Raw genomic sequence first — 11,464 nt, forward strand, 5'->3', positions numbered from 1 at the left:
AATAATGTGAAGGTCCTTCGCAGCATGAGCTGACCAGAGATATGAGGAACAGAGCACACTCTAAAGAATTTACTTTTAGACCTGATTACCCTGGCAACCACCAGATCTGATTTAGGGCTGTTTTTCCTGCACTGTTAGCCAGGCGGGGGGAGGGAACCACCAAGAGATAAGGAGACTGCTTCTTGGCTGCAATGGGGTGTTAAAATCCCCAACTATGACTATTTCTTTCAATCTCTTCTTTCATGCCCATCAAGATTTGCTTTACATATTTAGGTGTTCCTATGTTGGGTACATAAATGTTTACTAAGATTATATCCTCTTGTTGGAGTGTTCTCTTTGTCATTATGCAATGTCCTTCTTTGTCTCTTACTATAGCCTTGGTTTTAAAGTCATTTTGTTGGATGTAAGAACTGCTATCCCAGCTTTTTTTTTTTTTTTTTTTTACTTTCCATTTGTATGAAATATTTTTCTCCAACCCTTTACTTTTAGTCTGTGTGTATCTTTTGATCTGAAATGGGTCTCTTGGAGGCAGTGTACATATGGGTCTTGTTTTCTTATCTATTCAGGTACCATATATCTTTTGATCAGAGCATTTAAGAAATTTACATTCAAGGTGATTTTTGTGAGATATATAGGTAGTGCCATTTTATTGTTAAACTATTTTCCTGTTTTCTTTTCTTTCTCTTTTTCTTTTTCTTCTTAAAGCAAGCCCTTTAACATTTTTTGCAGTACTGGCTTGGTGTTGACAAACTCCTTTAACTTTTTCTTGTCTGGGAAGGTCCTTATATCCCCTTCAATTTTAAATGATAGCCCTGCTGGATAAAGTGGCCTTGATTGTAGGTCCTTGTTTTTCATCACCTCGAATATTTCACACCACTCCCTTCTGGCCTGAAATGCTTCTGATGAGTAATCAGATGACAGTCTAGTTGGTGCTCCCTTGTAGGTAACTACCTGCTTTTCTCTTGTAGTTTTTAGGACTCTCTCCTTGTCCTTAGGCCTTGACAAGGAGACAATCCTAGGAGAGAATTTTAATTATTATGTGCCTGGGAATAGGCCTCTTTGGGTCAAACTTGTTTGGGACTCTCTGAACTTCCTGGATTTGTGTGTCTTTTTCCTTCACCAGATTAAGGAGGTTTTCAGTCATTATTTCTTCAAATGGGTACTGGATCCATTACTCATTTTCCTTTCCTGGTATTCCCAAGATGTTGTAACACTTCACATTGTCTAAAATGTTTCTTACACTCTCCTCATTTTTTTTTTTTTTTTTAGTTCTTTTTTTCTTTTTACTGCTCTGTCAGGGTGTTCTTTCTACCTTGTCTTCTAAATCACCAATTTGATCCTCTGCTTCATCTAACCTATTGTTTATTCCTTCCAGTGTATTATTTATTTCAGATATTGCATTGTTTATTTCTGACTGGTCCATTTTTATGGTTTCTATGTCTTTTTTCATGCTGTTGAGTATCCTTATAATCATTACTCCAAACTCTTGATCTGATAAATTATTTTCCTCCATTTCATCTAGTTCCTCTGGAGAATTCTCTCATTCTTTTATTCAGGGTCTGTTTCTTTGTCTTCCCATTTTGGCTGCTTCTTTGTATTTTCTGCCTTTGATGTTAACCTAATCAGTCATTAAACTGATCAGTTAGTTGTTTATCTAATGAAGTTCTAATCAGCAGTGCAGCTTAAGTGCCACAGGGTGGAGCAGAGTAATTCCTGGGGGCAGAACTATTGTTTCCTCCTCAGGCTGCTGCCACTTGGAGAGGAGTACTTTCCTGAGAAAGATAGTTTCTGCAGTATGGGGGATGACTCAGCACAGGCCTCTGATAGCTGTTCTTTCAGTTCTGTCCTCAAAGCCATCAGTCCCAGGCTCTTTTCAAGCACCTCTAGTCCACTCTGCCCCTCTGCCAGAGCCCAGGGTAAATGGTGCAAATGAAATTTTGTGTCTTGGCCCTTTAAGAGGCTCTTTGCACCTCCTGCCATCTCTCCCTGGCTGACAGAAACCCTGCTGCTTTTCACAGCTGGATGTTATCTGAGTTTCTTTCTGACTCTGGTGCTGTAGACAGGGGAGCACAGGTTGGGATTTAGACCCCACACTTCAAGGGAGACCCCTCAGCCACTGAAATATCCTTACAGAACTTCAGCTGCCACCCTGGGAGCCCAACCATCCCTCTCATGCCTCCTCCACACTCCCTATTTGTCAAATTGTGATGGTCTCTTCCATCTGTCCATGATTACAAGGCTTCTCTCCAGCTAGTGTTCAGTTAGTTATTCTGGATGATTTCTCTACAATTTAGTTGTAATTCCAGATTGGTCCTGGGAGAAGTTTAGTGTAGCTTCCACTTACTTTTCCACCATCATGGATCTGTATTGACTAATTTTTAAATCTTTATGCATTTATTCCTTTTTTCTTGCCATCTCACAGTGGATAGAAACTTGAGAAATACAACGTTGAAAGAAAGCAGATGATAAGCTTTCTCCTCTTCTTCCTGATCTCAAAGGGAATGCTTTCAACATTTCAAAATTGGTTTTGCAAATATTTAAGTTGAAGCAACTGAGCTACTAAGAAACAGAGCAGTTGCTCAAGGTTATAAGGCCTATAAATGATAAACCCAGGATTCAGCATTGATCCAAGACCTATGTACTTTTTATCAATTTGTGTCAGTGGACAAAAAAGTTAAGTAGTGAGACTTAAAATAGGCAGAAGCAAGAAAGTATATTTGGATTTAAGACAATCTAAACTATAATAAAAATAAAAGCCTCTGAGCTGTGCTAAAACTTTGGAAAATCCTGGGAATCATTGTGAGAGGCAAATGTGGACATGATCCTTCCTTAAAACTGATGGCTCTCTGCTATTCATAAGGCTAAAGTCCAAATTCTCAGCACACTTCCTTTCCAGATTTATTTCTAGCCATCTTATCCCCAAATCTTTTCAACCCTGAACTATTCATCATTCCCCAAACTCATATATTTTCATGCTACTGTGACATTGTGCATTCAGTCCTTCCCCCTGTTGTACAATTAAGACTCCTAACCATTCAGTCAGTCAACCAACACATACTTACCAAGAGGTTAGAATCACGGTAATACAATTGTAGGCAAAAGCTGTAGTAAGCACTGAAGATATAATGGACCAGAAAATAAAATTAGTCCATTCATTTGTCAATGATTTGGAGAAGAGGAAGTTGTGAGAGAGAAAGAGAAGAAAGAAAGCAATGCTCTAATTGTCTTTGCATTTGCTTTAATTGAATTTTTAATTTGTAAGCTGTGGTAGCCATTCTGAAGTCCCCTATCTTACCTATCCCTTTACTTCTTATAGTAGTCAGAGTTCTCCAAAGAAACAGAACCAGCATAAGGATGAATGTGTATATATATACACATACATACACATATATATGTATGTAGGTATGTATACAGAGAGATTTATTTTAAGTAATTAATTCTTGGCCCATGTGATTTTGGAGGCTTGACAAATCCAAAAATATGATGGGTAGGCCAGCATGCTGGAGAGTCAGGGAAAGGTTGTAATTTGAGTCTAAAGGCAGTCCACTGGCAGAATTCCTTATTATTTGGGGAAGAGCGAGGGAGAGTTGTCCATCTTTGTTCTGTTATGGCTTTCAATTTATTGGATAAGATCTGCCCACCCACATTATGGAGGGCAACCTGCTTTACTTAGTCCACCAATTTAAATATTAATCTCATACAAAAAATACCCTCATAAAAATATTCATAATGTTTGACCACGATGGCCCAGCCAAACTGATAAAAATTAACCATTACACTTCTTTTTCTTTCCTCTCTTTCCTACATCCTTAATTGATTTCAAAAAAATTTATTATTGATTTTTTTAGAGAGAGAAATATTGATTTTGTTTGCCCCACTTATTTATGCATTTGTTGGTTGCTTTCTGTATGTGTCCTGACTGGAGCTCAAATCCACAACCTTGGCATTTCAGAATGATGCTCTAACCAACTGAGAGAGCTGGCCAGGGCCTTATTTGAATTTTTTAAAAAAGAACTTGAGTATAAAGAGAGAAAAAGAGATAGAAGAAAAATTGGTGTCAAGGATAGCCATCTGATGTCCTCTTTTTCTTTCAGCTTAAGCTGTGAGGAAAGTGTGTTTGAGGAAGGGCTCCACTATTCAGCTTGTTAAACCTGAAACTCTAACAAGGAGCAATGTTTTCATGCTGACCTCCCTTAGAAGTTCCTAATACATGCAATGGATCACTCTGCCAACCTTGTTGCAGCTCATGGAAAAAAACAAACAAACTTATGAAGCAGAGTATTAATTTTCTGTCTTAGAAAATGATAAATACTAATTTGTCGGGGGTTTTGTTCACTTATTTCAAACTTGAGAAGGCCCACTAGACTTCCCACACTCAAAGAAATTTCGGTTTCAATCTGGATTGATAGAAATAACAGAAAATTATTAAAGTTCTATAAAATAAGAATATGAAAAAGGAAAACATGCTATTTACAAAGCAAAAGGGCCCTTTTGGGGATACACATGTGTATGTTTTTCTAAATCTCTCTTCCCCACAGATGGAAAAAAATACCAAAGAACAAAATACACCCTGTTTGTAAAATCACATAAAACAGTTTCTTCAGGATGGGCATAAAACCTAGTTTACCCACAGAGAAATACCAATCTATAAAGCATTATAAGATAAGAGTGCAGAGAGTTCCAGCCAAGATGGAGTCCTAGTTAAAAACACTTCACCTCCTTGCAAAACCAAAAAACGGAAACAACAATATAAAAACAAAAAACAACCAGAACTTCCAGAAAATTGAACTGTATGGAAGTCTGACAACCAAAGATTTAGAGAGGAAACTTTCAACCAGAGTGGAAGGAGGTGTCGAGAGGACATGTGGCAAGGCAGTTGCTGGTGGACCAGGTGGACCCACATTTGCGTATGTTATAAACCAGGAGGAACAACTGGGGAACAAGACAGACCAAGCAACCCATGGTGCCAGCATGGGGAAAATAAAGCCTCAGAACTTCTGGCTGTATAATTCTGTGGGGGTTGTCATGGCAGGAGAAACCGCCAGTCTCTTGAAAGTGGGGCAAGCACCAAGCAAGTGACATTGTTCCCTCTCAGACCCCTCTTCCACCTACAGCACCACAACACAGCAACATGGGTTGCCCCGCCCTGGTGAATACCTAAAGCTCCTCCCCTTACAATGTAACAGGTGTGCCAAGTCAAAGAAATACGTCCCAAATGAAAGAACAGATCAAAGCTCTAGAAAAAGAACTAAGTTATAAGGAGATAGTCACCTATCTGATGCAGAGTTCAAATCACTGGTAATCAGGATGCTCATGTTAATGACTGAGTATGGCCACAAAATAAAGGAAGAAGTGAAAGCTATACAAAGTGAAATAAAGAAAAATATACAGGGAACCAACAGAGAAGGAAAGGAAACCAGGACTCAAATCACTGATTTGGAACAAAAGGAAGAAGTAAACATTCGACTGGAACAGAATGAAGAAACAAGAATTTGAAAAAAATGAGGAGAGTCTTAGGAACCTCTGGGACAACTTCAAATGTTCCAACATCCAGATAATTAGGGTGCCAGAAGGAGAACAGGAAGAGCAAGAAATTGAAAATTTATTTGAAAAAATAATGAAAGAAAATTTCCCCAATCTGGTGAAGGAAATAAGCATACAAGTCCAGGAAGCTCAAAGAGTCCCAAAGCAATTGGACCCAAAGAGGAACGCGCCAAGACATATCATAATTAAATTGCTCAAGACTAAAGATAAGAAGAGAATCCTAAAAGCAACAAGAGAAAAAGAGACAGTTACCTACAAAGGAGTTCCCATAAGACTATCAGCTAATTTCTCAAAAGAAACCTTACAGATGAGAAGGGGCTGGAAAGAAGTATTGAAAGTCATGAAAAGTAAGGACCTACATCCAAGATGACTCTATTCAGCAAAGCTAACATTTAAAATGGAAGGGCAGATAAAGTGCTTCCCAGATAAAGTCAAGTTAAAGGAGCTCACCGTCACCAATCCCTTATTATATGAAATGTTGAAGGTACTTAACTAAGAAAAAGATCAAAACTATGAACAGTAAAATGACAACAAACTGACAACTATCAACAACTGAACCTAAAAAAAACAAACAAAAAATAAAACAAACTAAGCAAACAACTGGAACAGGAATAGAATCATAGAAATGGAGATCACTTGGAAGGTTATCGATGGTTAGTGGGGAATGAGGGAAAAGGTAAGGGAATAAGAGGCATAGGCGGAATCAAAATGGCAGAGGAGTGAGTGGAAGTCACACTGACCCCCTCCCAGGTCTGACCTGGAATTACAACTAAATTGTGGAGAAATCAACTGAAACAAACAACTGAACAATAGCAAGAGAGGAGCCTTGTAACTTCAGAGACAGAAGAATTGGCTTTAACACAATTAAACCGGTAAGGAGTGCGGTAGAGACTCAAGAAGGCAGGCAGGGCGCCCATCGGCGACAGCACCAAAAGGATATTGAAACATCTACTTGGATCCCCCTGAGAAGAGCGGGGTCTAAACCAAAAGCAGGGATCTCTAGCCCACAGCAGCAGAGCCCAAAAAGTACATAGAAAATAGCCAGCTGTGAAAAGCGTTAGGGTTGCTCTCTGCCAGAGACAGGCAGCTGGAGATGCAAAGAGCCTTTTAAAGGGCCAATGCAAAATTTTTATTTGCAGCCAGTTACCCTGGTCTCCGGCAAAGGCAGGGGCAGAGTGGACTAGATACACCTGGGGAGAGACTGGGGAAGGAGGCTTTGGGGAGAGACCTGAGAGAGTAGCTGGCGGGATCTCAGTGCTGACTCATCCCCCATGCGGCACCAGCCATCTTGCTCAGGCAGTGACCACTCCCCGTGGGCTGCACCAGGGTCAAAGGACCCAATAGCCCCACCCCTAGGAGGGATTACACCTCACCCTGTGCTGTCTAAGCTGCCTGCTGAGTACAGAGTGACAGCCACAGACAGTAGATCCCTGGCTAAAGGGGGAACAAAGAGGTCTGGTGACACTTAAGGAGAGACTGGGGTCAGAAGCTTTGGAGAGAAAACAGAGAGGGTAGACAGTGGGATCCCATTGCAGACTCCTCCCCCATATGCAGCAGCAAGAGAGGGCCCAATAACCCTGCCCCCAGGAGGGACTCCGTCCCACCCTGAGCTGTCTAAGGCACCCTGCTGAGTGCAGAGTGAATAGATTAACAGCTGAAGGAGACAGCCAGAGACAGTAGATCACTGGAAGTCTCAAACAGACTGCCTAAAGTCATACAGGGTTAACATCTGACATCATCGGAGGCAGATCCAGAAAGTAAAAACAGCGGTCTCGTACCATAGAAGTTCACACCACAAAGTCAGGAAATCAAGACAGATCAACTTAAGAAACAGAAGCAAAAGAGAAAAGTCTCACAAATAATGGGAAGACAAAGAAATACACCCCACTCAAAGGGAAAGGAGGACTCCCCAGAAAGAGAACTAAATGAAATAGAGGCAAGTAAACTATCAGATACTGAGTTCCAAACAATGGTTCTAAGGAAGCTCAATGAGCTCAGTGAGCTCTGAGAGAATTATAAGAAACTACAGGGAAACTACGAGGAACTTACTGCAAACTATATCAGCATGAAAAAGGACATAGAAACTATCAATAAGAGACAAGAGGAAATGAAGAATACAATTTCTGAATTAAAGAACACAGTAGAAGGAATCAAGAGCAGGCTAGATGAAGCTGAGGACCAAATCAGCAAGCTGGAGGACAAGGTAGAAAAAAGCTCCCTCCAAAAAAAGCAAGAAAATGAAAAAGGACTCAAAAAGAATGAAGAGGCATTCAGGGAAATGCAGGACAACCTGAAATGTAATAAATTCCATATAACAGGGATACCAGAAGAAGAGGAGGAGCAGGGGATAGAGAACCTGTTTGAAAAAGTCATGATGGAAAACTTCCCTAATTAGAGAAGAGAAAAAGTCACAGAAGTCCAGGAAGCACAGAGGGTCCCACTCAAGAGAAACCCAATGAGGCCCCCTCCAAGACACATCATCATTAAAATGGCAAATGTCAAAGACAAACAGAGAATCCTAAAGCAAGCAAGGGAGAAAGAGGTAGTAACATGTAAGGGATACGGCTACCATCTGAGTTCTCAACAGAAACACTGCAAGCCAGAAGGGAATGGCAAGGAATATTCCAAGTCATGAAAAGCAAAGGCCTGCAACCAAGACTGCTCTACCCAGCAAGGCTCTCAATTAAAATGGACTCCGAAATAAGGAGTTTCCCACACAAAAGAAGGCTGAGATCATAGAGATTAAGATGGTGGAGGAGTGAATGGGAGTCACGCTGACCTCCTCCCCACAAGACCAAACTGGAATTGCGACTAAATAGTGGAGAAATCACCTGGAAAACAATGGAACGATAGTGGGAGAGAAGCCTTGGAGCCGCGGACAGATAGTGGATTCGACTCTCACACATCCCAATGGGTGAGAAGTGCATTGGAGGCTCAAGAGGGTGGGCTGGGCACCCACAGGCACCAGCACCAGAGGGACATTGAAATGGCTAGTTAGCTCCCCCTGAGAAGAACGGGGTCTGAATCATAAACAGGGACCCCTAAACTACAGCAGCTAAACCAAGAAAATACAGACAAAACGCAACCCCGAAAAGCTTAGGGGCGCTCTCTGCCAGAGAAAGGTGGCTGGGGATGCAAACAGACATTTAAAGGGCCAACGCAAAAATTGCAGTGGCAGCCTCCCTCCTTGATCTCTGGGTAAAGGCGGCAGCAGGGTGGGCTGGTGCCTGGGAAAAGACTGGTGAAGAAAACTTTGTAAAGGGAACTGAGACAGTGGCCGGTGGAGCCCCGGTGATAACGCACCTCCCACTCTGCAGCTACCATCTCACTCACTCATAAGGGAATCCATTAACCTGCCTTTTGTGCGCTCCGCACACAGCTTGTGCATGTGTGAGCTGGGGGGCTGAGTGCAGACTGGCTGGGAGAGCCTTGAGGAAAGACTGGAAACCGAGGCGATGGGGAAAGAACAGGAGGCGGAACCGGGGAGTCCCGACTACTTCTCCTTGCTGTAGTCTCCATTGTGCGGGAAGAGGCCACACCCCCAAAGAGCCAAAAGCTGAGAAGCACACATAGACACCCCAAAACCACCCAGTGCAGGCACGCACACTTGCGCCGAGTGACCCGCGAGGGTTGGCGAGCATGTGTGTGGACCTGCGTGGGCTGGCGAGGGCTCGCAGGGGCTGGCAAGGCCTCCCACAGATTGGCACCGATATGGCCTGTGAGGGAGTGCGCAGAGCAGCAAGGGCAGGCATAAATTGACCCGCGTGCCCGTGATTGCAGAGCGGCTCACAGAATTAGTAGATCCCGGGCTGAAGGGGTCACAGAGCTGCCCAGAGTCCCTGGAGGAGAGACCGGAGACAGGATTAACCGGAGAGTCCTGGAGCTGACTTCCTCCCATTTCCCTGGTCTCCATTTGCCGAGGGCAAGGAACGCACCCAAAGAGCCAAAAGCGGGGAAAATAGACAATAGAAGACCCTAAACTGACCAGTGCCGGGGTGTCCAGCGGACAGGGGAGCCAAACAAGTACGCGAGGTCGCGAATAAGTTCCCTGGGCTGGGGCAAGCACACGAGAGCCCAGGAGGGCAGGGGATCCTGCCGCGCCAGGGAGCACATTCAAGGAGCAGGCATGAGAGTGCAGAGCGATCCAAACAGATAGTCCATCCCTGACTGAAGGGGTCACAGAGCTGCCCCAAGCAGGAGTCAGACACAGACAGTAGATTCCTGGAAGGCTCAAACAAACGACCCAAGGTCATACAGGGACAACAACTGACATCATCAGAGGCAGGCCCAGAAAGAAAAGTAAAGGGAAAAATTAATAAATAAAAAGACCCACCTACTACCATAGAAGTTTAATCCACAAAGTCAGGAATCTAGACAGCCCAATTGAAGCAGAAGCAAAAATAAATAAATAAATAAGTAAATTATTTCACAGACGTTCACAATAATGGGAAGAAAAAGAAGTTCCCCCCAAATGAGTGGAAAATGGGACTCCCCGCAGAGACAGCTAAATGAAATAGAGGCAAGGGAACTATCAGATATTGAATTCAAAACAATGGTTCTAAGGAAGCTCAATGAGCTCAGCCAGCTCAAAGATAACTATGAGAAACTGCAGAGAAACTATCAGGATCTTACAACAAACTATAGCAACCTGGAAAGGACATAGAAACTAACAAGAAGACACAAGAGGAATGAAGAATACCATTTCTGAATTGAAGAACACAGTAGAAGGAATCCAAAGCAGGCTGGATGAAGCCGAGGATCGAATCAGTGAGATGGAGGACAAGGTAGAAAGAAGCTCCCAGAAAGAACAAGAAATGGAAAAAAGACTCAAAAAGAATGAAGAGGCATTTAGGGAAATGCAGGACAACCTGAAACATATTAATACCCATATAATAGGGATACCAGAAGGAGAAGAAGAGGAGCAAGGGATAGAGAACCTCCTCGATAAAGTAATGATGGAAAATTTCCCTAATTTGAGGAGAGAAAGGCTCTCATGGATCCAATAGGCACAGAGGACCCCACTCAAGAGGGACCCAAGGAGGTCCACTCCAAGACACATCATCATTAAAATGGCAACTATCAAAGACAAAGAGAGAATCATCAAGGCAGCAAGGGAGAAGGAGAAAGTTGGCCCCGAAATGCCTAGAAGCTGACTTCTCAACAGAAACACTACATGGCTTGGAATGGCAACAAATATTCCAAGCCATGAAAAGCAAGGGCCTACAGCCAAGGCTCTACCCAGCTAGGCTCTCAATTAAAAGAGAAGGGGAAATACGGAGTTTCCCAGACAAGAGAAGGCTAAAAGAATACATCTCTACCAAACCAGCACTCCAAGATATGCTAAGAGGACTGGTTTAAGCAGATGAAGGAAAAAGAATGAGAGAGAGAGGAACACAGGTACAAAGAGAAAAGATGAGTAAGTTTCTGTCAGTAATATCTCTCAACGTGAATGTACTAAATGCCCCAATCAAAAGACACAGGATAGCTGAATAGATTAGAAAACATGACCCACACATATGCTGCCTACAAGAGACCCACCTCAGAGCAAGAGACCTACACAGATTGAAAGTAAAGGGATGGAAAAAAATATTCCAAGCAAATGGGCAAGAGAAAAAGGCCGGGGTTGCCATACTTGTATCAGACAAAGTAGATTTCAAAACAAAGGCCATAAAAAGAGACCCAGAGGGGCCCTTTATAATACTTAAAGGAAGAATCTATCAAGAAGACATCAAAATTGTAAACTTATATGCTCCCAATATAGGAGCCCCCAAGTATATAAGGAAATGGTTGGGTGACTTCAAAAAAACATAGACAGCAACACACTGATAGTAGGGGATTTCAACACCCCACTGTAAAAAATGGACAGATCTTCCAAACAAACATTAATAAACATATTGTGGTGCTTAATGACACACTGAAT

This window comes from Pteronotus mesoamericanus, unplaced genomic scaffold, assembly GCF_021234165.1.
Source record: "Pteronotus mesoamericanus isolate MK-2021 breed Mesoamerican mustached bat unplaced genomic scaffold, CSHL_Meso_final contig_73, whole genome shotgun sequence".
Taxonomy (NCBI): Eukaryota; Metazoa; Chordata; class Mammalia; order Chiroptera; family Mormoopidae; genus Pteronotus; species Pteronotus mesoamericanus.